At 45.8% G+C, this 20,984-nt stretch overlaps 2 long non-coding RNA genes across 5 annotated transcripts in view; one reads left to right on the plus strand and one right to left on the minus strand.

Moving 5' to 3' along the window:
* Positions 1 to 5,224: 5,224 nt before the first annotated feature.
* On the minus strand, positions 5,225 to 18,495 carry LOC148685138 (uncharacterized). Of its 4 annotated transcripts, none has more exons than XR_015951150.1 (3): positions 17,671 to 18,495; positions 6,937 to 7,063; positions 5,225 to 5,415 (listed from the first exon to the last, which is right to left on the minus strand). It is a non-coding gene; the product is annotated as an uncharacterized LOC148685138 (long non-coding RNA). The 4 variants fall into 4 exon arrangements; XR_015951147.1 differs by lacking the exon at positions 6,937 to 7,063 and adding an exon at positions 7,619 to 8,883; XR_015951148.1 differs by lacking the exon at positions 17,671 to 18,495 and having other exon boundaries at positions 6,937 to 7,296.
* LOC148685139 (uncharacterized) overlaps positions 10,218 to 20,984 on the plus strand; it is a 40,477-nt gene continuing 29,710 nt past the window's right edge. Inside the window, exon 1 of the long non-coding RNA XR_015951146.1 lies at positions 10,218 to 10,541. This is a non-coding gene — a long non-coding RNA (uncharacterized LOC148685139). The remainder of the gene's footprint in view (positions 10,542 to 20,984) is intronic.

The following is a 20,984-nucleotide window of genomic DNA, read 5'->3' on the forward strand; positions in this document are numbered from 1 at the left end:
CAACCCTGCTTTCTCTTGCATAATTGTATTATGGTGATGAATAATGGGGAGGTTTTGCCTCATCTCCCTCTATTCACAGGGACCAGGCCAAAGGCTCTAGCCCTGCCTGCGTGCATGATGTCTGTTTTGAGTCCAAAGTGGTGACCCCATAGGACCAACAGAACGTGTAGAAGTGCCTCTTTAGCATAGCTGCCAAGTTATCCCTTTTTTTAAGGGATTTTCCCTTATGCTGAATAGGCTTCCTCGCGAGAAAAGGGAAAACTTGGCAGCTATGCTCTTCAGACAAAGGGGCCTTCTACCCTTTCTAACGCTCCTCCCCTCCCGGATGTTTCCCAAGCAGTGTTGAACTGTGTCTGCACACCTCTGGCCTCTGTTCTGCTCTCTTTATTATTCTGCATGTTCTTGGAGACCAGGGGGGCTAGGGGAGCTTGTCTCAGTAGGAGAGGAAGACACCCTGGATTCTTCTGCAGCCTCTTGACCCCCTTCCTCTGCTTCAGCCTCAGAGTCTGGACTGCCCCCTGTCACTGGCTCTTCCTGCTCACATACCCATGTTGCTCCTTCAGTATCCAGTACCTCTTCTCAATCTTTTCCCTCTGGGCTCTCCTGGGTACCCCACCACCATTCCCCAGGTTCTGAACCTTCCTCCTCTGGGAGGTTCCCCGGCTGGTGCCTCCTACCATTCCTTCAGGCAGCCAGGCCCTGACACCAGGCAAAGAACAGCGCCAATGAGGGGGAAGAGTCCTGAAGTTCAGTTATTTGGTTCCTGGTTCTGAAGTTCCCCACTCCTGCCTTACATGCAAGAATCTTCCTTAGGCCAGGCATACGTGTTCACTGCGGGAAGTAGAATGCTGGTCTAGATGGTATTTTAGTCTAATTCAGAAGCAGGGAACTTACGTCAACCATCTAGGCATAAGCCCATGGGATGGTGATGACAGTACAGGTAATATAAAATAATTTATCTGAGTGCCACTCTCCCCCTTGCACATCTCCAGAAGTCCTGAATTTAAAGAATGATCTCTTAAAACACACACACACACACAAATTTTGATGGGGAAATTGGGCCACTTGGTAGAAGCAGCTTGTAAATGGCACTTCCTCTGGTTTGTACCTTTTGGAGGTCTGGGAAATCTAAGACCTTGTATTGGTAGTTCCTGTTCTGCATAAAGAGGTTTACCATTCAGACTTTGCTCTGCTTGGGGAGCCAAAGGAATTGTCTGAATGCTCCAAGGGTGCTGGAAGAGACAGTGAAGCCACAGCAGCACAATGGCATGTTGCTTCGCAAAGAAAGCCCAGCCTATTTTGGCTTGCGGTAGAGCTGTTTAAGTGTGCGGAGACCAACTCTGGTTGCTTTGCCACATCCCAGGGAGCAAAGTTCTTTTAGCCTCGTATGTTTTTGCTGCTTTCCAAAATGTGCAGTGAAAGCTAACTGTGTGTGGCAGGCATGCTACAGTTCACAAGGTTTTCTTCCCCCATCAGAAAGCTACACTAACCTGGGCATTTTTTTGGTACTCTGCTTATCACTTCAAGTCGCAAAGTTCAGCTGCATTGGGAATCATAGAATCACAGGTGATGCACAGCAAAATTCTGCTCAGCAGAAATTAATTCCCAGCCCTCCCAGATTCCAGCCCATCAGTCATTTTGTTGCAGGCAGCCGTGTTGGATCCAAAGTCATCATAATTCAGCAGAGAAACATTGGTCCAAGCACGAGCAGTCAGAGGAGAGTCCTACCACTGGTCTGAAGATCCTACAAACTTGAAGTCTGTGCACTCTTGGCTTAAGGGGCAACAGAGATGGTAGAGCTGGTCTAACATAGTAACTAATGTTGCAGTCATACGCACACACCTAGGAGACAAGCCCACAACTGGGCTGAATTCTGTGTAAATATGCCTAGGAGTACAAGGTCTGCTTTTTTGCATTTGAAATCTTTCACCAAGCTTATTGTTTCTCAGCTCCTCCTGCCCCCATATCTGCAAAATGGAGATGATGATGATGATAATTTATTTATACCCCGCCCATCTGGCTGGGTTTCCCCAGCCACTCTGGGCGGCTTCCAACAGAAGTATTAAAATACAATACAATAAAATAATAAAATAAAATAATAAACATTTAAAGCTTCCCTAAACAGGGCTGCCTTCAGATGTCTTTCTCTTTGACATCTGGTGGGAGGGCGTTCCATGGAGCGGGTGCCACTACCGAGAAGGCCCTCTGCCTAGTTCCCTCTAACTTGGCTTCTCGCAGTGAGGAAACCGCGAGAAGGCCCTCGGTGCTGGACCTCAGTGTCCGGGCAGAGATACTGCTAACCTACCTAAAGGAGGTCATGTAAGGATTAATGAGTGCTGGAATATTTTGAAATATGCCCCCTGAGTACTGGGACATTTTGTGTTTTCCTTGGATGTTGCTATTTCGAGTTGAGGAACCGACGGTCCTCCGATTGTTTTTGGTCTATGGACTCCCATCGTCCCTGACCACTGGCCAGGTGGTGCTGACTGGATGATAGCTCAGTTGGTTAAAGCATGGTGCTCATAATGCCAAGGTTACAAGTTTGATCCTCATATAAGACAGCTGCATATTCCTGCATTGCAGGTCCGGCTTGGACTAGATCAGGCATCCCCAAACTTCGGCCCTCCAGATGTTTTGGACTACAATTCCCATCATCCCTGACCACTTGTCCTCTTAGCTAGGGATCATGGGAGTTGTAGGCCAAAACATCTGGAGGGCCGCAGTTTGGGGATGCCTGGACTAGATGATCCCCATGTTCCTTTCCAACTCTACAGTTCTATGATTCTGAGGTTGAAGTTGGGAGTCCAGAAACATCTGGAGGGCTGCAAGCTCCCCATCTCTCTGCTGTCCCGAATGCATCATATTTAAAAGAATCTGCAGAGTGACATTTGGTTCTCAGTTATGCAGTTTTGTTTTTTACTGAAAGTGCTGGCTATCCACAAAACAGCAGGATTTTCTGCATAGCTTAACACCCACTTGAGACTCTGTTTGTGCATATTAAGGTATAGGACAGGACTGGCCAAAGTCCCAGAGCTTAAGAAATATGAATCCAAAAATTTGATGGCCAAAAGTGTCTATCAATTCTTCCTCTCCTACAACAGTCATATACTCCATGAGTTCTGCCTGCTGCCATTATTAGCAGCAGGTAACAACATCTCCTAATTCTCTGGCATTTGGCAGGTATTGATGTTTTTGCTGTTTGTTGGCGGAATGTTTCAGCTGCTGGTTTTATTGGGTTTGTTGGCTTTTATTGCAAAGTTCTTTTTTTCAACATTATGTGATGTTTTATGCCTTTAAAATATTGTACTTTGCTTGGAGTCTTCTTTTTTTAAAAAAATTATTCGTTCCTTTATTTATATTTTATACATTTATTTACATTTTATATGTTCTTTTTTATTTTGTTTTATTTTTACAAAGTAATAAGAATAAGAATAATAAAAAGTGCACCCCACCACCAGGACCATTCCATTGTAACATCCCAAAATTTCAACACCTCTTGCAATGGTTTGACCCCTTTCAGTTTTAACAGTACAAATTCTACAAACACCCTCCGTATCTCCTCAAAATCATTTATCCTGCTTGGAGCCTTCTTAGGTGGCAAGTGACTAAACAAACTTAAAAAAAATAATTATATCCCCGCTTCATTTCCTCTCTGGCCAGCCCAAGGCACCTTGCTGCGGAATGGCACTCCCCTCCCAGTCATAGTGGATGATAATAATAGTACCGGTCAAGTTATATTGGCTGAAAATCTCACAAGGACCAGTTTCCCCCTGACCCCCCGCCCTGTAGTAAAAATACACCAATAATAAATAAAAGGATTGGCAACTTGCTGCTACTCCATGATACCTGAAACCAGCTGTCTGATGTTACATTATGTAAAACCTTCCATTGTCCGCCTTGTATCAATTGCCTAAACTCAATAACAAATTGTGCTGGTGGGGGTGGGGTGGGTGGGAAATCAGCTATCTGAGACTCTTGCCTCACTTTGCCTTTGGGGAGGGCCAGCCCAGTACTTTTCACTTCATTGGTCAGAACACCCCAGCCCCTTTTCTCTCTTACCTTATAATAGTGTGGACATAGAAAATGGTGTGCATCCCTATTAATCTTTTCCTTGCTGCTTCTGTGCCAGCTTGTAGCTGAGAAAGTGTGAGTTTGCCCTTCCTCAAACAGAGAGCCTTGTCCCAGTCTCCACCATCTGAAGTGGGCACTGCCGGCTACTGAAAAGAGGGGCACCTGAATTAATGGGACTTCTCAAAGATGCTTGCCCTCACCTTGCTATTATCAGGCAAGGCTCTCCTTATTTTCCCAAGCCTTTTCTTTTGTTTTATACTGCTTGGATTCTACTGCTTTATTAGTTTTTTGCAGTTTCTTTTACCTGAATTTGGGGCTTTTCCAAAGGAATGTTTGTAAAGGCAGCATATAAATAGCCATAATAAATAAGATGCATTGTGTATCCTTAGCTGCCTTTTGAAAACATTGTTGTAACCAAACCCAGCGACCTTTCTTGTTCCAGAAGTGGGAGATTTGGAGCATGAGAGCTCACCAATCAACAAGATCTCTACCCAGTTGGGCCAAGACCGTTTTCAATTGTGGCTTCAGGGTCACAAAAGCAGTCCATCCCCATTCCATTCCTGGATAAGGCCTTGCACATGCGCAGCCACAGCACCTGCAAAATGATCATTGGATGCTGCTGAACATCTATGGCTCTAGCAGTCTGCAGTAACGTGTGTCAGGTGCCAAGAGCAGTCACTCTGTCCCCAAATAAATCCAGCAGCTGGCATTATAAAGACCTCTAAACATATACAGTATTTGAAATCAAGACATACACCATTTCAGGTTTGTTCTCCCCCATCCCTTCAAAGCAGAATTGGGAATCTGGGACTAGCTAGATGTTGTTGAACTACAACTCCCATTAACCTTTACCGTTGGCCATCTTTTCTGGGGCTGATGGGAACTGTGGTCCTAGAATAACTGTGTTGAATAAGGTTTGGATACCAGAGACAGGGCCTTTTCTGCAGTGGTACTCAGGCTGTAAAACTTCCTCCCTGAGAAAACCCGCCAAGCCTCCTTTTTCTGAAGTCTTAGGTGTGATCAGAAAGTATTTTTAGATTCTGGACTTGATTGTCTCATATTGAGATGGCAATATGTATTGCTTCAGTTACTTCAAAATCTGGCAAGTCAGCCTCAGAAGGTAGGGAGAAATTCGAAGCAAATGTTCCGCAGATGACACCACTGTGCATGTTTAATATATATTCAAATAATACAAGGAGCATGTCACTAGCAGCTGGGCAGCAATCCTAACTAGAAAGAGGGTGGTTAAAGTGCAAACTGCAAAAAATAATCCGTCTTCTCTGGCCACCTTTTCCTCATCAGAAACCTCTGGTTCAGATTCCCCTTCTTTTTCACTTTGTGCCCCTGGAGGAAAAGAAGAAGAAGATTGCATCACTGAAACATGACCCAGAGGAGAGTGGAGGAGTGGTTTCCGGTCAGACTGTTACAAATTATGTTTGTTTATCTCCGGAATTGGTTATCACTGGCTCACCAGGGAGAGCAAAATTCCTTCTTTGTGCAAGAGCCAACATTCTCCCCCCTCACCCCCACGTCTTCCACTTTCTGGGCAGAGCAAATGGTTCAACACCTTCTCCACCCCACCACCCCAAGGCTCCTAGGGCATTCCCAGAAAAGGCCTCTGATTTCCCCCCACCATGTCAGCACAAGGGAGGAAATGTTGACAATGTCTCCTGCTGCTTTGGGAAGTGGGGGTGTGTGTGTGTGCGTGCGGTGAGGAGATTTTGGTGAGATTTTCACAGATGGGAGTTGGAACTTTGCACTTAACCCATTTAACTTTTGATGTTGCATCTCTTCTTTTAAACACCAACACCACACACACAAAGCCTGGCTTTGTGCATGCTTGTGAGGCTCTCCAGAACATATTGCCTCTTGCCTGATCACACTTCCTAGAATATCCGCAATACAACATCAGACCTTCCAAGTGTCTCTGTTTTCCAGGGACAACCCTGGATTTACAGAAGCTGTCCCAGCTTCTAATTTGATCCTGGAATGTCCCCCTTAGAAAGGTAAAGGTAAAGGACCCCTGACAGTTAAGTCCAGTTGCGGATGACTCTGGGGTTGCGGCACTCATCTCGCTTTACTGGCCGAGGGAGCCGCCGTTTGTCCGCAGACAGTTTTTTCTGGGTCATGTGGCCAGCATGACTAGGCTACTTCTGGCAAAACCAGAGCAGTGCACGGAAACGCCATTTACCTTCCTGCCAGAGCGGTACCTATTTATCTACTTGCACTTTGACGTGCTTTTGAACTGCTAGGTTGGCAGGAGTTGGGAGCGAGCAACGGGAGCTCACCCCGTTGCGGGGATTCGAACCGCCGACCTTCCGATCAGCAAGCCTTAGGCTCAGTGGTTTAGACCACAGCGCCACCCCCTTAGCACACTCCTATTTTCAGCAGAAAAATGTTGGGGGGTATGGAGTTATCTGACCCCTGAGCCATCTGAAGGAAGCCCTGTATAGGGAAGTTTTTTAAAATGTTTTGTTATGTTTTTATATATGTTGGAAGCCTTCCAGAGTGGCTAGGGCAACCCAGTAAGATTGGTGGGGTATAAATAGTAAAATTATAATTACCACCATCATCATTATGGAATACCATGTCCCTATTTTCATTGGAGAAATGTTGGAGGGTACGCAGCATTACATCATGACACAATGTTGTCCCATGGAATTGCATCCAGGAATTGTGGTTGGCTGGGAAGCTTTGGAGAGTCTACCAACTTTTATGGAAAAGAGGCTCTGTGCCTTTAAGATGGGTTGGAAACCCATGACTCTCCTGACTCCAAACTCCCATTGGCCTCAGCCAGCATGGTTAATGACCAGGGATTATGGGAGTTGGAGTCCCACAATACCTGAAGGTCCACAGGTTCCTCACCCCTGCTTTATGAGAGGCATCATCACAGTCCAAAATCAACAGGCGAAGTTTTTCTTTGTTATTGCAGGAAATAATTCACCCATTGTTTTCTACTTGTTGTGACATCAGCTTTTACGTCACGTAGCCTCTGTGGAGGAATTGGAGACAATTCCAGTAAGAACATGAGACGATGCTGCTGGATCAGGCCAACCAGATCTAGTTCAGCATCCTTTTCTCACAGTAGCCAACCAGATGCCTATCAGAAAGCTGCAAGCAGGACCAGAGTACAAGAGCAAGCTCCCCTCCAGCTGTTTCCAGCACCTGGCATTCACAAGGATACTAATAGCCACTGATAGCCCAATTCTCCATGAATTTGCCCAATCCTCTTCTTAAAGCCATCCAAGTTGGTGTGGCCATCATTCCATAGCTGAACTGTGACACCGCGTGAAGAAATACTTTCTTAATCCTTCAATATTCAGCTTCGTATGATGTCTGCAAGTCCTATTGTTATGACAGGATAAAAAGTTTCCTCTATCCACTTCCTCCATGCCTTGCAAGATAATTTTATACATTTCTACCATGTCATCTCTTACTCGCATTTTCTCTGAACTAAAAAGCCCCGGGTGCTGCAGCCTTTCCCTGTGGAGAAGTTGCTCCATACCCTTCTCATTCATTATTATTACTATTTATTAAATTTATATACCACACTTTGTCCAGAGATCACAGGGCGGTTCCCGAGATATTTCGTTTTGGTTGCCCTTTTGCAACTCCGCAATATCCTTTTTGAGTTGAGGTGTCCAGAACTGTACACAGTATTCCAAATGTGGCTGCGTCCTAAATCTGTGCCATGATATCAGCAGTTTTGTTTTCAGTTCCTTTCCTATTGATCTCTAGAGTGGAATTTGCCTGTTTCACAGCTACTGCATACTAGGGTGACATCTTCATCGAGTTTGTTTTAACAAGTTGGTATCACCTGCGAACTTGGCCAGCTCACTGCACACCCCTAGGCATTATTAATTCTTGGTGTTGTCATTCACTGGCAACATGGGCCCAGCTGTGCAAATTCCCCTTCAGAGAGAACCATGGCAAAGGGCTTCAGCTCAGTGGTAGGGTATATGCTTTGTATCGAACATGGGTGGCATTGTGGTCTAACCACTGAGCCTCTTGGGCTTGCCGATCGAAAAGTTGGCGGTTCGAATCCCGGCAACAGAGTGAGCTCGTGTTGCTCTGTTCCAGCTCCTGTCAACCTACCAGTTCGAAAGCACACTAGTGCAAGTAGATAAATAGGTATCACTGTGGTGGGAAAGTAAATGGCATTCCTGTGAGTTCTGGTTTCCATCACAGTGTTCCATTGTGCCAGAAGCAGTTTAGTCATGCTGGGCACATGACCCAGAAAGCTGCCTGTGGACAAACGCCTGCTCCCTCAGCCTGAAGCAAGATGAGCACTGCACCCCATGGTCACCTTTGACTGGACTGAACCATTCAGGCGTCCTTTTATCTTTTACATGCTTTGTATCCAAAAGGTTCCAGGTTCAATTCTGGGTGCATCTAGGTAGGGTCAGAAAAGACTCCTGCCGGAACCCCTAGAAATCTACTGTCAGACACAATACTGTGCTAGGGGAACCCAATGATCAGACTTGGGCTGCATTCACACAGCAGTTTATTCCATTCCCCAGACATTTCCCCCATTGTTAATTTCTGCATTGTACAGTCATACCTCAGTTTAAGCATGCTTTGGTTTGAGTACTTTCAGTTTAAGTACTCCGCGGACCCGCCTGGAACGGATTAATCCACTTTCCATTACTTTCAATGGGAAAGTTCGCTTCAGGTTAAGTACGCTTCAGGTTAAGTACAGACTTCCGGAACCAATTGTGTACTTAAACCGAGGTACCACTGTATTTGAGCTTTCACATAAAAAACACTTCTGGTAATCTATTGGAATCTCAAGTGGATGTTTAGCCCTCATTTCTGTGTATAAAAGAAAAGAAAAAAACCATTTGAAACGCCATTAACCCAGCAAAATTCCTGGAACAAAGTGGCGAAATGTGGGGCAGTGTAGCAACACACAGTTCTTTCCCGCCGATTTTGTCACGGGAATATAGAGGGAACAGAAATGCAAAGAAGCATGGAGGGTTAACAACACGTCCCATGACATTTGTCGTTGTGTCATACCACGTCCACTGGGGTTGATGAAATGCAATGCGACATGCCTGTAGATCAGTCAAAAAACCACACTTCTACAACACAACAGGCACTGCAGTGTGGAAAGAACACTGGAAAGTGGGACAGAAGTACTAGCATTATCATCAGGAAAACTAATGTGATATTCTCCGCATCTGAATGGAATGTGCCATTGGAATAAGGTGGCTTCCTTGGATGTAGAAAACAGAGCATGCTTGGGTGCATGAGCTGCAAAGGGGCACCTCCAGATTTACAGATTTGATCCTGGAATTTCCTGCTTTTCCTTAAAGGAAAAGGTAAAGGGACCCCTGACCATTAGGTCCAGTCGTGACCGACTCTGGGGTTGCGGCGCTCATCTCGCTCTATTGGCCGAGGGAGCCGGCGTACAGCTTCCAGGTCATGTGGCCAGCATGACTAAGCCGCTTCTGGCGAACCAGAGCAGCACACGGAAACGCTGTTTACCTTCTCGCTGGAGCGGTACCTATTTATCTACTTGCACTTTGAGGTGCTTTCGAACTGCTAGGTTGGCAAGAGCTGGGACCGAGTAACGGGAGCTCACCCCGTCGCGGGAATTCAAACCACCAACCTTCTGATCGGCAAGCCCTAGGCTCTGTGGTTTAACCCACAGCGCCACTCGCTTTTTCTTAGGATGTCCCTATTTTAATTGGCGAAATCTTGGAGAATATGGAGTTATGCGACCCCTGAGCCAAGGAGATAAGTAACTATATAACCTTTAAAAGACATCTGAAGGCAGCCCTGCACAGGGAAGGTTTTTTTGTGTGTGTGTTTAATGGTTTATTTTATTTTTATATATGCTGGAAGCTACCCAGAGTGGCTGGGGCAACCCAGTCAGATGTGTGGGGTATTATTATTAATAATATTGAACAGGATGTCCCTACTTTCATCAGAGAAATGTTGGAGGGTATGGGGATGTTGTGGGGCATTGGCTAATCTGTTGACATATGAGAGATGGCTTTCAACCTGCTGCTCCTGTCGGGGAACGGGACTACAATGCAATAATGGTTCTGCTTCTTTGTGCCACATTTGACCTCCTTGTCAAACTGGCTCTGAGAAGCAGTCCAGTTGCCTTTTACTTGATGGAGTTAAATCAATTTGGGGAGGGCAAGCTATGTGGCTGGGAGAGGAGGTGATATGCTCAGGTGTGCAGCAGGTATGTGTCTCAAAGGAAGGAGGCTGAGTTTTAGGCCTGATTCCAAGCAGAGATTTCCCCCACCTATTTTTGCAAAACAAGTTCCCGGTGAAGCCAAACAGCTTCATTCTGAGGTTAAAAGAAAACATGGCAGAGACTTGCGAGCAAGGAGGAGAATAGCCTGTCACAAGAGATATTTATTTTGGCCTTCCATCTCCCATCTTATAAACTCCACATTTTAAAACAAGCCCAGGAGCTATCAACTAGCAGAATCAGAATGAAGTATACAAAACAGGCAAGTCTTTTTTTTACTGCTTTGAGGTTTGTGCTTTAAACAATCAAAAGGCATATAAATTATATGAAATAAATAAATAAATATTTAAAAAGCTAGGCTAATTTGCATAATTTATAAAGGTTGCAGAATTCACTATTGGTGGTACAGAATGTAGCCATTTCAAGGTGCAAAATTTACAAACTCCTGTACATAACAAGCCCCCCGGATTGTAAGAGCCCCCCCCCACCTCCCAACCAGGGCTGTGTATCTAAGGCAGTTATGTGGAGACAAAAGAAGGGGGCACAGGATGTGGCAGTAGTGGGCAGGGCTCAGCTTCTTGAGAATTTCAGCTTTCTTTTCTTTTTAAAAAGGAAGTTTCTAGATCTCATGGCTGCACATATATGCTTGGAAATGTGAGAGCAGAGATGTGGTTGAATAAGATTTTCAATGCTTAGGAGTTTGATTCCATTAACCGGCCACTCTGACTAGCGAAACCGGAATAAACGTTTACAAAATAGTGTGTCTGTGCCTGTGTGTATGAATGATGCAGAATAAATTACATTAAAAATACATTGCCTTAACTCAAACTTACATCAATGTATACAGCTTGCAGAATTCTTTTCTCTCTTTTCTTAGTGCTGAATTTTCTTACATGGCTATCACTCCAAACTCTGACTTTTCTTGTGGTTGGGGCTGGGGAGATGAGATTCCCTTGCAGTTTACATTAGTTGCATGAACTGAGGATTTGGCTCCACATTTCTTGGTCTGCCCCCCCCTCCCGCTTTTTGCCTTGTCCACTCATTGAATCCAAAGCTATGAATGGCCATGACTGTCTCTTCCTTAAGGCTGTGCTGGCCGAAGTGAAGCTTTGATCTTGGACTGCAATTATATAGGTGTTGCCCTAATAATATGTAATGAAAGCGGTTTTGCAAAGGGATGGGCAGCAGTTGCTGTGAGCCCTGGACGTGCCTCCCAACATCCCAGGATGTCAACCACAAGTGACAATATTTGGAGGGTGGGGCAGAAAAGAAACCAGGGGAAATCAGCAACGTGGAGAACCAGGACGTGGATAAGCTTGTGTAACCGGAGCTTGGGAACCCCTCCCAGAGCTTTGGGAACACTTAAGTGCTCGGCGCATGCAGCCTGTGGCACCTGCTAGCTGTGCCAATGCAGGACCTGTTGCGCAGGAAAGAGCAGTACAAAGGGGGCATCACAATGTACAGTTAAACTATGGAATTCACTCCCATAGGAGGCAGAAATGTCCACCAACATAGATGGCTTTAAGAGAGGATTAGACATGGCTATCCTGGACCACTAGCCACAATGTTCTACCTCCGCTGTCAGAGCCATTATGCCTCTGAATACCTGGAAGTCATGGGCTTAGTCAGAGTGGTGCATGCTCTGGTTATCTCCCGCTTGGACTACTGCAATGTGTTCTGCGTGGGGCTACCTTTGAAAGTGACCAGAAAACTACAACTAATCCAGAATGCAGCAGCTAGACTGGTGACTGGGAGTGGCCGCCGAGACCACACAACACTGGTCCTGAAAGACCTACATTGGCTCCCAGTATGTTTCCGAGCGCAATTCAAAGTGTTGCTGCTGACCTTTAAAGCCCTAAGTAGCCTCGGCCCAGTATACCTGAAGGAGCGTCTCCACCCCCATTGTTCAGCCCAGACACTGAGGTCCAGCTCCCAGGACCTACTGGTGGTTCCCTCACTCCAAGAAGCGAGTTTACAGGGAACCAAGCAGAGGGCCTTCTTGGTAGTGGCGCCCGCCCTGTGGAACGCCCTCCCATCAGATGTTAAGGAAATAAACAACAACCTGACTTTTAGAAGGCATCTGAAGGCAGCCCTGTTTAGGGAAGTTTTTAATGTTTGATGTTTTATCCTGTTTTTAATATTCTGTTGGGAGCCGCCCAGAGTGGCTGGGGAAACCCAGCCAGATGGGCGGGGTATAAATGATAAATTATTATTATTATTATTTCACAGCTCTGCTCCCTCCCTCAAATTTTCCCCAAAGATCAAGCAACACCCTTAGCTCAGCTCTGCAAGCAGAGAAACAGCACAGTCTGCAAAGGATGAGAGCAGATCCAGATCTACTAAACAATGTAGGAAGAGATTTAAGGAAGAGGCCCTGGGAACCCTCTGGACAGGGTAGCAGTAAGGGGCATTTTTCTTTTGTCACTATTTCTTGGAACTCTGCTGAAGGGAGCATTTGCGCAACTTAGTTTTCCAAGAAAGAAAGCAATCAGCACCAAATCTAGAGCGAAATTAAAAGGAGCCAGAGGCAATGGGAGGTGGCAATGACATTCCAGGGCAAAGATGTCTGCATGCGGATCCAGCCTTGCCGAGAGGCCAACATCACTCAAGTCCTTACATGTGGCTCGGACCACTTTCTTAAACTATTGATAACACGAATTACACTGAAAATAATACTTTTCCTTTTTTGGAACGAGCAATTATTTTTGAAGAACAGGACGGAAAAACCACACCGCAAGGTTATTCACGGAGAGGAAAAGAGAATATTAAATTTACCCTTCATCTGGAGATCACAGGGCAGTTTGCAATATAAAAATACAACACAGTAACACAATATATATATATATATATATATATATATATATATATATATATAATAGAACAAAAACAAACCAACAAGCCCCCCTTCAAACAAACACATTTAAAAGACTAGAATATTAATCAACCAAAGGCCTAGTTGAGAAGGAAGGTTTTTGCCTGGCGCCTAAAGATATATATAATGAAGGTGCCAGGTGAACCTTCCCGGGGAGAGCATCCCACAAACGAGGGAGCCACCACAGAAAAGGCCCGTTCTTGTGTTGCCACCTTCCAGATCTCTCATGAAGAAGGTTTCAGATGATGATCGCAGGGTCTGGATGAAACTCACAGTATTTAATATAATATGGATGAGCCTATGAGACAGTTAAACAGTCCGAGGAAAGAATGACTCATTATTGAGATGGTTTAGATGTCTACATTAATCTGTCAGAATATTAATATATTTAATTGGGATATGGGCTTCCACAAAGGAGATGAAGGGAAACTATAGCACTTTTCAAACACAGGTGCACTTGTTGAATGAGGTTGTACATAACTGTTGTCTCTCAAATTCTAGTAATTCTCTGATGTTTCTAGAACAAGGATTAGGAACCACAAGGTGGCTCAATAAATATTCCCCAGACACTAAGGCTTCAAAAATCCAAAATGCATTTCTTGAAAAACTAATCGTAATTTTCACAATGGAAACAACGACCAAGATTGCCGCACAAAACAAAGCTCAGTATTAGAAAAAGCAGTAAACAGCATAAACACTATTCCAAAGTTGAGTGAAAACGCTGCATTGCCCAGTGGCTATACTAGCCAAAAGAGCTTATATGATATAGGCCACCCCTTATTGACCATCTTAGGCATGTATATCTGAGAGGCAGTGCTGTATAGTGGTTAGAGCATTGGTGGCCAAACTTGGCCCTCCAGCTGTTTTGGGACTACAACTCCCATCATCCCTAGCTAACAGGACCAGTGGTCAGGGATGATGGGAGTTGTAGTCCAAAAACAGCTGGAGGGCCAAGTTTGGCCACCACGGGGTTAGAGTAGGACCTGAAAGACCAGGGTTCAAATCCCCACTGAGCCATGAAGATCACTGGGTGACCTTGGGCCAGTCGCTCTCAGCCTGACCTACCTCACAGGGTTGTTGTGAGAATAAAATGGAGAAGAGGAGAATAATGTATACCAACTTGAGCTCCTTAGAAGAAAGGTGAGATATAAATATTATAAAGTAAAATAATCAGTAAGTAGAAGCAGGGGATCAGTACTGAATGGGATATCATACTCCAGAGAGTATAGTGTTTGCACAATTTTTTCCAGCCCTCGTTCAGCAGACTTATGCAAATACTATTTGGGAATCTGTGCTACCGGTAGGAGGTGAGGCCTGCAGAAAAACAATGCAGGTTTTCTTTGATGGACCCATGCAAGGACAAAAAAACAAAACAAATCCAAGATGCTTGTTTTGCACACATTCTCTTACCTGTGATATTACAGCCACCTCCTGCTCTCTAGGCTGGGGTTGATTGAATTATCTCTTTTCAACAGTGTTTATAAGCCTGGGACATTTCCAGTGATGGGGATTAGGTGAGACCTAACACTCTGCCGGGGTTTAGCTCCTGCTGGGGCTAAGCTGCCTCTGGATGTGACAGAGCCACAAATCACAAGAGGCAAACCTTTGTTTCTACTACCGGTAATCCTTTGTTATCTAAGAGTGTCATTGGCGTCTGCATTCATTTTCCCTCCTGCCCAGCTAACCCTGCACATTTTGCCTCTGAGGAATCTTTCGTTCGTTCCCTCCTGCTCTGATCCTGACCTTTCCTTCTTGCCTCGCTGCTCCTGCGCCAGCAGCTGAATGAACCTGTGAGTCAAGGGGAGGCAGCTGCCAAAAAGGGCAAGGCCTCAGCTTGAAGATCACGTGGGTGCCAAGCCTGGCAATTATTCTGTTCCACTTGGCACCGGCAGTGAGGCTTTATGAGCAGCCCAGATTGAAGCAAGCTCTGAATTAGATGAACTGAAAAGCGAGGGATCCAGCTGAAAAAGATCTTGCAACATCCAGGGCTTATGCAAGTCTGTCCAACTATAGCGAAATTAAAAAATTAAAAAATTCCTTCAGTAGCACCTTAAAGACCAACTAAGTTTTTATTTTGGTATGAGCTTTCGTGTGCATGCACACTTCGTCAGATACACTGAAACAGAATCCACCAAACCCTTATGTATATTCAGAGGGTGGGGGTGATGGGAATGGGTGATGGGCTGATGGGAGTGGTAAACCTGTAGATGGCTGTTAACGACTGCTGATGACTGCAATTGGTTCATGGGAAAAAAAAACAAGGGCTGAGGCGCTAAAGAAAGCTTGATCATGCATAATGAGATAAGAATCCAATGTCTTTATTAATCCCAGGTGGCTCCATGGTTTTAAGCTTGGTAATGTTAATGTTAATGTTAAGCTTGGTAATGTTATAGTTTAAGTTAGTTAAACTATAGCGAGTTTAACTAAGGCTGCATACACAACTATACTGTTAAAGCACATTCAAACCGCACCTCCCCCCTCAGAAGACTGCAGTTAATCAGGGGTTCCTGAGAATTGTAATTCTTTGAGGGGTAAACTACAATGCCCAGAATTCTTTGGGGGGGGAGAGATGTGGTTTGAATGTGCTTTAAAGGTACATGTGCGCACAGCCTTGATCAGGAAAACCAATATACTCTAAAGAAGATATACAGAGGCACACTGTTCAGAGTGGTTTAACTCTCAATCGCTTTCCCCAGGAAACTCTGGGATTGCAGTCTCAGGATGCTGAACAAACTACAGCTCCCAGAATTCTTTGGGGGAAGCCATGACTGTTTAAAGTGGTACCATGGAATATGGCGGGTGGAGGGTTGGCCAAGTGTGACTGCCGTCCTCATGTGAAAATAAGATTTGGTCACCCCCACTGTAATAACTGCAGGACATTGGACCTCCTTGGATAGCAAAAGGATAAGGGAAGGGGAGGGTGATCTTTCTTCAGGAGAGCAGAGATGTGCGAGGAGAGGTTGCTGTTTGCACTACTCAGAAATGAAGGAGCTGCTGTGAAGCCAGGCCTCTTGTCTGTGCCAGGGTCCTGCCACCATCATTTTGGCCTGCAGCTCCTTTCTTTCTTCACTCTTAAGCAGCAATTCAAAGCAGCTGAGCTAATGCTTTTTCACTGCTTTGTGGGCACTGCAGCGCTACCATATGTAGTAGCCCTTGGATATTGTTGTGGGCAAAGACAGGAGGCCAAGAAGGAACATAGACAGACCCTTGCAAGGGCAATGAGAAACTAAACCCCCCAAATTTTACTCTGACAATGAGCAAGCAGCATAGAGGTTCTTGTAATAATGGCAGCACTGTAGGAGGGATGAGCTCCCTTTGCCCATCATGGGGATCCAGGCAAATCTATAGCCTCACCACTCCCTGCAGCCAGTCCTGACTGTTCTTTGGCGAAAACGAAGCTGTACACAGATCAAAACTGGAATAGAAGTCTATGGATTCATTGAAACCCTTCTGGTGGGTTTCTTATGGCTACTGCAGAAGACAGGATGCTGCACTAGATCGGTCGCTGGGTTGATTCAGCTGGGCTTTCCTTATACAGTCATACCTCGGTTTAAGTACACTTTGGTTTGAGTACTTTCAGTTTAAGTACTCCGCGGACCTGTCTGGAACGGATTAATCCACTTTCCATTACTTTCAATGGGAAAGTTCGCTTCAGGTTAAGTACACTTCAGTTTAAGTACAGACTTCCGGAACCAATTGTGTACTTAAACCCAGGTACCACTGCATTCTAAAAGGGAAAGGCTGTTGTTCAATGGCAGAGCATCCCTGGCATTTGCAGATAGGGCTTGGAGAGACTACTGTCTGTACTAGAGACACTGCCAGTACAGTGAGCTAGATGGACCAAGGGGTTTGAGTACGATAAGGCAGCTTCCTAGGTTCCCATCTCCTGGGACTCATGGGATTAAAACCGTCTTCATCTGAGAGAGACCTTGTGATGCTCAATAGCCTGGAGTTCTTTTCATGTTGCAATTCCTGCACTTTCTCCAAGGAACTCAGAGCACAAGTTGCATTGGACCAGCTAAGCTTGCCGTTATAGGAGCCGGTATGCGGTACAAAAGTAATGGTCCTTCCATCCCCCAGCCTTCTCTTAAGCAACTCTCCTTTCAAGTGCAAAACCTTTACAGGTTTATAAATTAATCAGCATCATGTATTGGCAGGCAGTGCTTAGGGCCAAAACTGAAAACAATGCAGATGAAAGGCTTATTATGTAACCGTGAATTCCAAGACAAATTATGTTCCATGAGCAGCATTATTAGGTTTCCCTCCCCCCCCCCTCAGTCATAAGATTCCTCAATGGGCTTTTTAAAAAGAAAAACTAACAAGTGGGAGCCGTGGAAGTTCTGAGTTTGATCAGAGTGGCCAGCTGTGCTAGGGAAGGGAGGTTAATTCTCCCTGTGTTTGTTTTTTGCTAAAAGCAAGCATGGACAGGCAGCTTCCTATGTACTGATGCCCACCTCTTAATTTAAAGCATTTAAAAAACCACCCTCTTCAGTTGAAAAGGCTCTTGAAAGTGGCTTACCTAAGATCCATAAGAAACAGACCCTATTAGGCTGGAGAGAATGGAGGAAAGGGAAAGGGAGGAAAAGGGAGGAGAGAAGAGGAAAACAAGCATCAATTCTTTAAATGAAAATTCTTTTAACAAGTAATTACACATTTTTGCATTTAACATGTGTGTTACATGTGTGTTACCTCCTTACATTTCCTTTGCTATTTCCAGGCACGGTTCATGTTTTAAAGGTGTGTGTCGGAGCTAAGCACCCCCTCTTTTTTTTTTTTTTGCCCCAGACCTTCCCCCACAAAAGCTCGAAACAAATGTCAATCTGCAGAAAACCAGAATTGACATTTGTTCTGATTGAGCATTAAAGAGCGTGTTTTCGTGGGGAAAGCTCTGGGATAAAATAAAATAAAATAAAATGCTCTGACGTGGAACTTTTAAGCATGGACCTGTGCCTGGAAAGAGTGAGGCCAAAGGTAAGTGTTGGCTAAGCCCCCAGACCATTGGTCCATCTCCCTCAGAACTGTCTGCTTTGCACTGTGGAGCAGCAGCTCTCCAGGATTTCAGACAGTGCTCTGAAAATCCCAGGGATTGAACCTGGGCCCTTCTGCATGCAAGGCAGCTGCTGCTGCTGTCACTGGGCCACAGCCCTTCCTCCTAAATTATGCTAGCAGAGAGATCTGGATGAGATGCCCAAGAGAGCTCCCTAACTCGATAGCCTCCAGCCCTGTGTCCCTAGGGGCACGAGAGGCTCCCACCTACCGCACCACGTGGAAGAACAGCGGAAGCAGCTCTTCGCCAATTCTTCCCCAAGGAACCCGAAAACCCTTTGCTTATATAGGGACAGACCTCAGTTGCCTCGCTCGTTTTGTAATCTGCCGCCACCTGCTGGCCAGGTTCATCACCTGCATCCCAGGAAGGTGTACTGGACAAGGGAGGTTTGGGGAGAGGCGCGCGCGCGCGTTTGGCATTGTGTTTCCATTGCATGTTCGCGGCTTCGTCATGACCCCCCAGGGAGGGTGGTGGAGGGAAGGGCAAGGCTATTCCCACTTCATTCATCGGGACCTGGAATCAGCCTGATCGTCGCAGATCACAGCCTCTTGCAGCGTCGGGTTGGTGCCGGTCTCTAGACGCAAATATCTCTCTCCCACGCCAAGGTGCTACTCCCACCCCAGCGTCGGCGGAGCCTGGATTTTTTTTGGGGGGGGGATCCGACATGATTGGTCAGTTAGTTAAGTTTTTCCATTGTCTTACTTGATCTGCCCCACCCCCCGGCTACGCCCATGCTGCACCCCAGCGCACAGATTCTCTACTAGGTGATGCAGAGGGACAGGAAGGCGGGAGGGGTACTTTCCAGACGGGAGTATTAGTGTTTGATCAGCGTCTCGGTCGTGCCCTTTTGGCAAACGGAGAATAAAGAAGTGAGAGGCGTTTGGGTTCCCTTTTCTAAATAACTGTTATCTCCAGGGCCTTTCCGTAGGAAAAACGAAGCAAACCCCGAAGTTTACCCGGTTCTGAATATTCCTTAGTCGACAAGTGGTAGATGGAGTTCTCTCCGTGCTTCAGGAGAACCATATTCACATGCAGTTCCCAGTACCCATTCTCGTTAACCCTGCCCTCTCCTCTATAAAACTTTAACTGTAAGCTCCTTGGGGCAGGGATCTCTCTCTCTGTATGCATATCCCCCAATAGCTTGGGACCAGTTTGCTTGAAGGGTCACTGTATGCCATTTGTGCTCAGTGGCACCTACCTTTATGAATGCCCATAATGTTCACCCTGCTTTTGCAACAAATGAATCCTTCATAGTGGCAGCACCTACTCTGTGGAACTCCCTGCCTGTTGACATTAGGCAGGCATCTTTGCTGTATTGTTTTAGCACCTGGTAAAAACTTTCTTTTCTTTTCTTTTGGCAAGCCTACCCAAACATGCAATTTTAACATGCCATTTTATTACATAAAGGTAAAGGTACCCCTGACCGTTACGTCCAGTCACGGTCGACTCTGGGGTTGCAGCGCTCATCTTGCTCTATAGGCCAAGGGAGACGGCGTTTGTCCACAGACAGCTTCTGGGTTATGTGGCCAGCAGGACTAACCAGAGCAGCGCACGGAAACTCTGTTTACCTTCCCACTGGAGCTGTACCTATTTATCTTTGACGTGCTTTCTAACCTGATAGGTTGGCAGGAGCTGGGACCGAGCAATGGGAGTTCACCCCGTTGCGTGGATTCGAACCGCTGACCTTCTGATCGGCAAGCCCTAGGCTCTGTGGTTTAGACCACAGCGCCACCCGCGTCCCCCAAATCTATGTATTTTATTACATAGATTGCTGCTTTTATTTATACTTTGATAAAATGTTATGTCTTATTTGTTTGCAATCTTTGCTTTTCATAGTTATATTTAATGAATGTCTTAGAATCATCAAGTTGGAAGGGATCCCAAGGGTCATCCATGACAGATGGCAATCCATCCTCTGCTTAAAAACCTCCAATGAAGGAGAGTTCGCAACCTCCTGAGGGAGACCGTCAGGGCTGGCTCTAGGGGTAGGCTGGGTGGCGCGGGGCGCCAGGCCAGCAGGGGGGCGCCACGCTGCGCCCACCCACTGGGGCGGGGGCACTGGAGCGATCTCCGCACCATGGTGCCAGGGCGCCTGACCTGCTTGAGACGGCCCTGGAGACCGTTCCACTGTCAAACAGCCCATACTGTCAGAAAGTTCTTCCTGATGTTCAGTCGGAATGTCCTTTCTTGTAACTTGAATCCATTGGTTCGAGTCCTACCCTCCAGAGCAAGAGAAAACATGCATGCTCCATGTGACAGCCCTTGAGATACCAATATGGCAATATCTCCTCTCAGTCTCCTCTTTTCCAGCTCCTTCAACCGTTCCTCATAAGGCTTGGTTTCCAGGCCCATCATCTCGGTTGCCCTCCTTTGCACACCTTCCAGCTTGTCAACACCCATCTTAAATTGTGGTCCCCAGAATTGGACAAAGTATTCCCGGTGTGGTCTGACCAAGGCAGAATAGAGTGGGACTATTACAGGGGTCAGCAAACTTTTTCATCGGGGCCGGACTATGTTTTGGAAAAAAATATGAACGAATTCCTATGCCCCACAAATAACCCAGAGATGCATTTTAAATAAAAGGACACATTCTACTCATGTAAAAACACCAGGCAGGCCCCACAAATAACCCAGAGATGCATTTTAAATAAAAGGACACATTCTACTCATGTAAAAACATGCTGATTCCCGGACCATCCGTGGGCTGGATTTCAAAGGCAATTGGGCCGCATCCGGGCCCCGGGCCTTAGTTTGGGGACCCCTGGACTATTACTTTTCTTGATCTG

This window comes from Zootoca vivipara, chromosome 7, assembly GCF_965207765.1.
Source record: "Zootoca vivipara chromosome 7, rZooViv2.hap1.1, whole genome shotgun sequence".
NCBI lineage: Eukaryota > Metazoa > Chordata > Lepidosauria > Squamata > Lacertidae > Zootoca > Zootoca vivipara.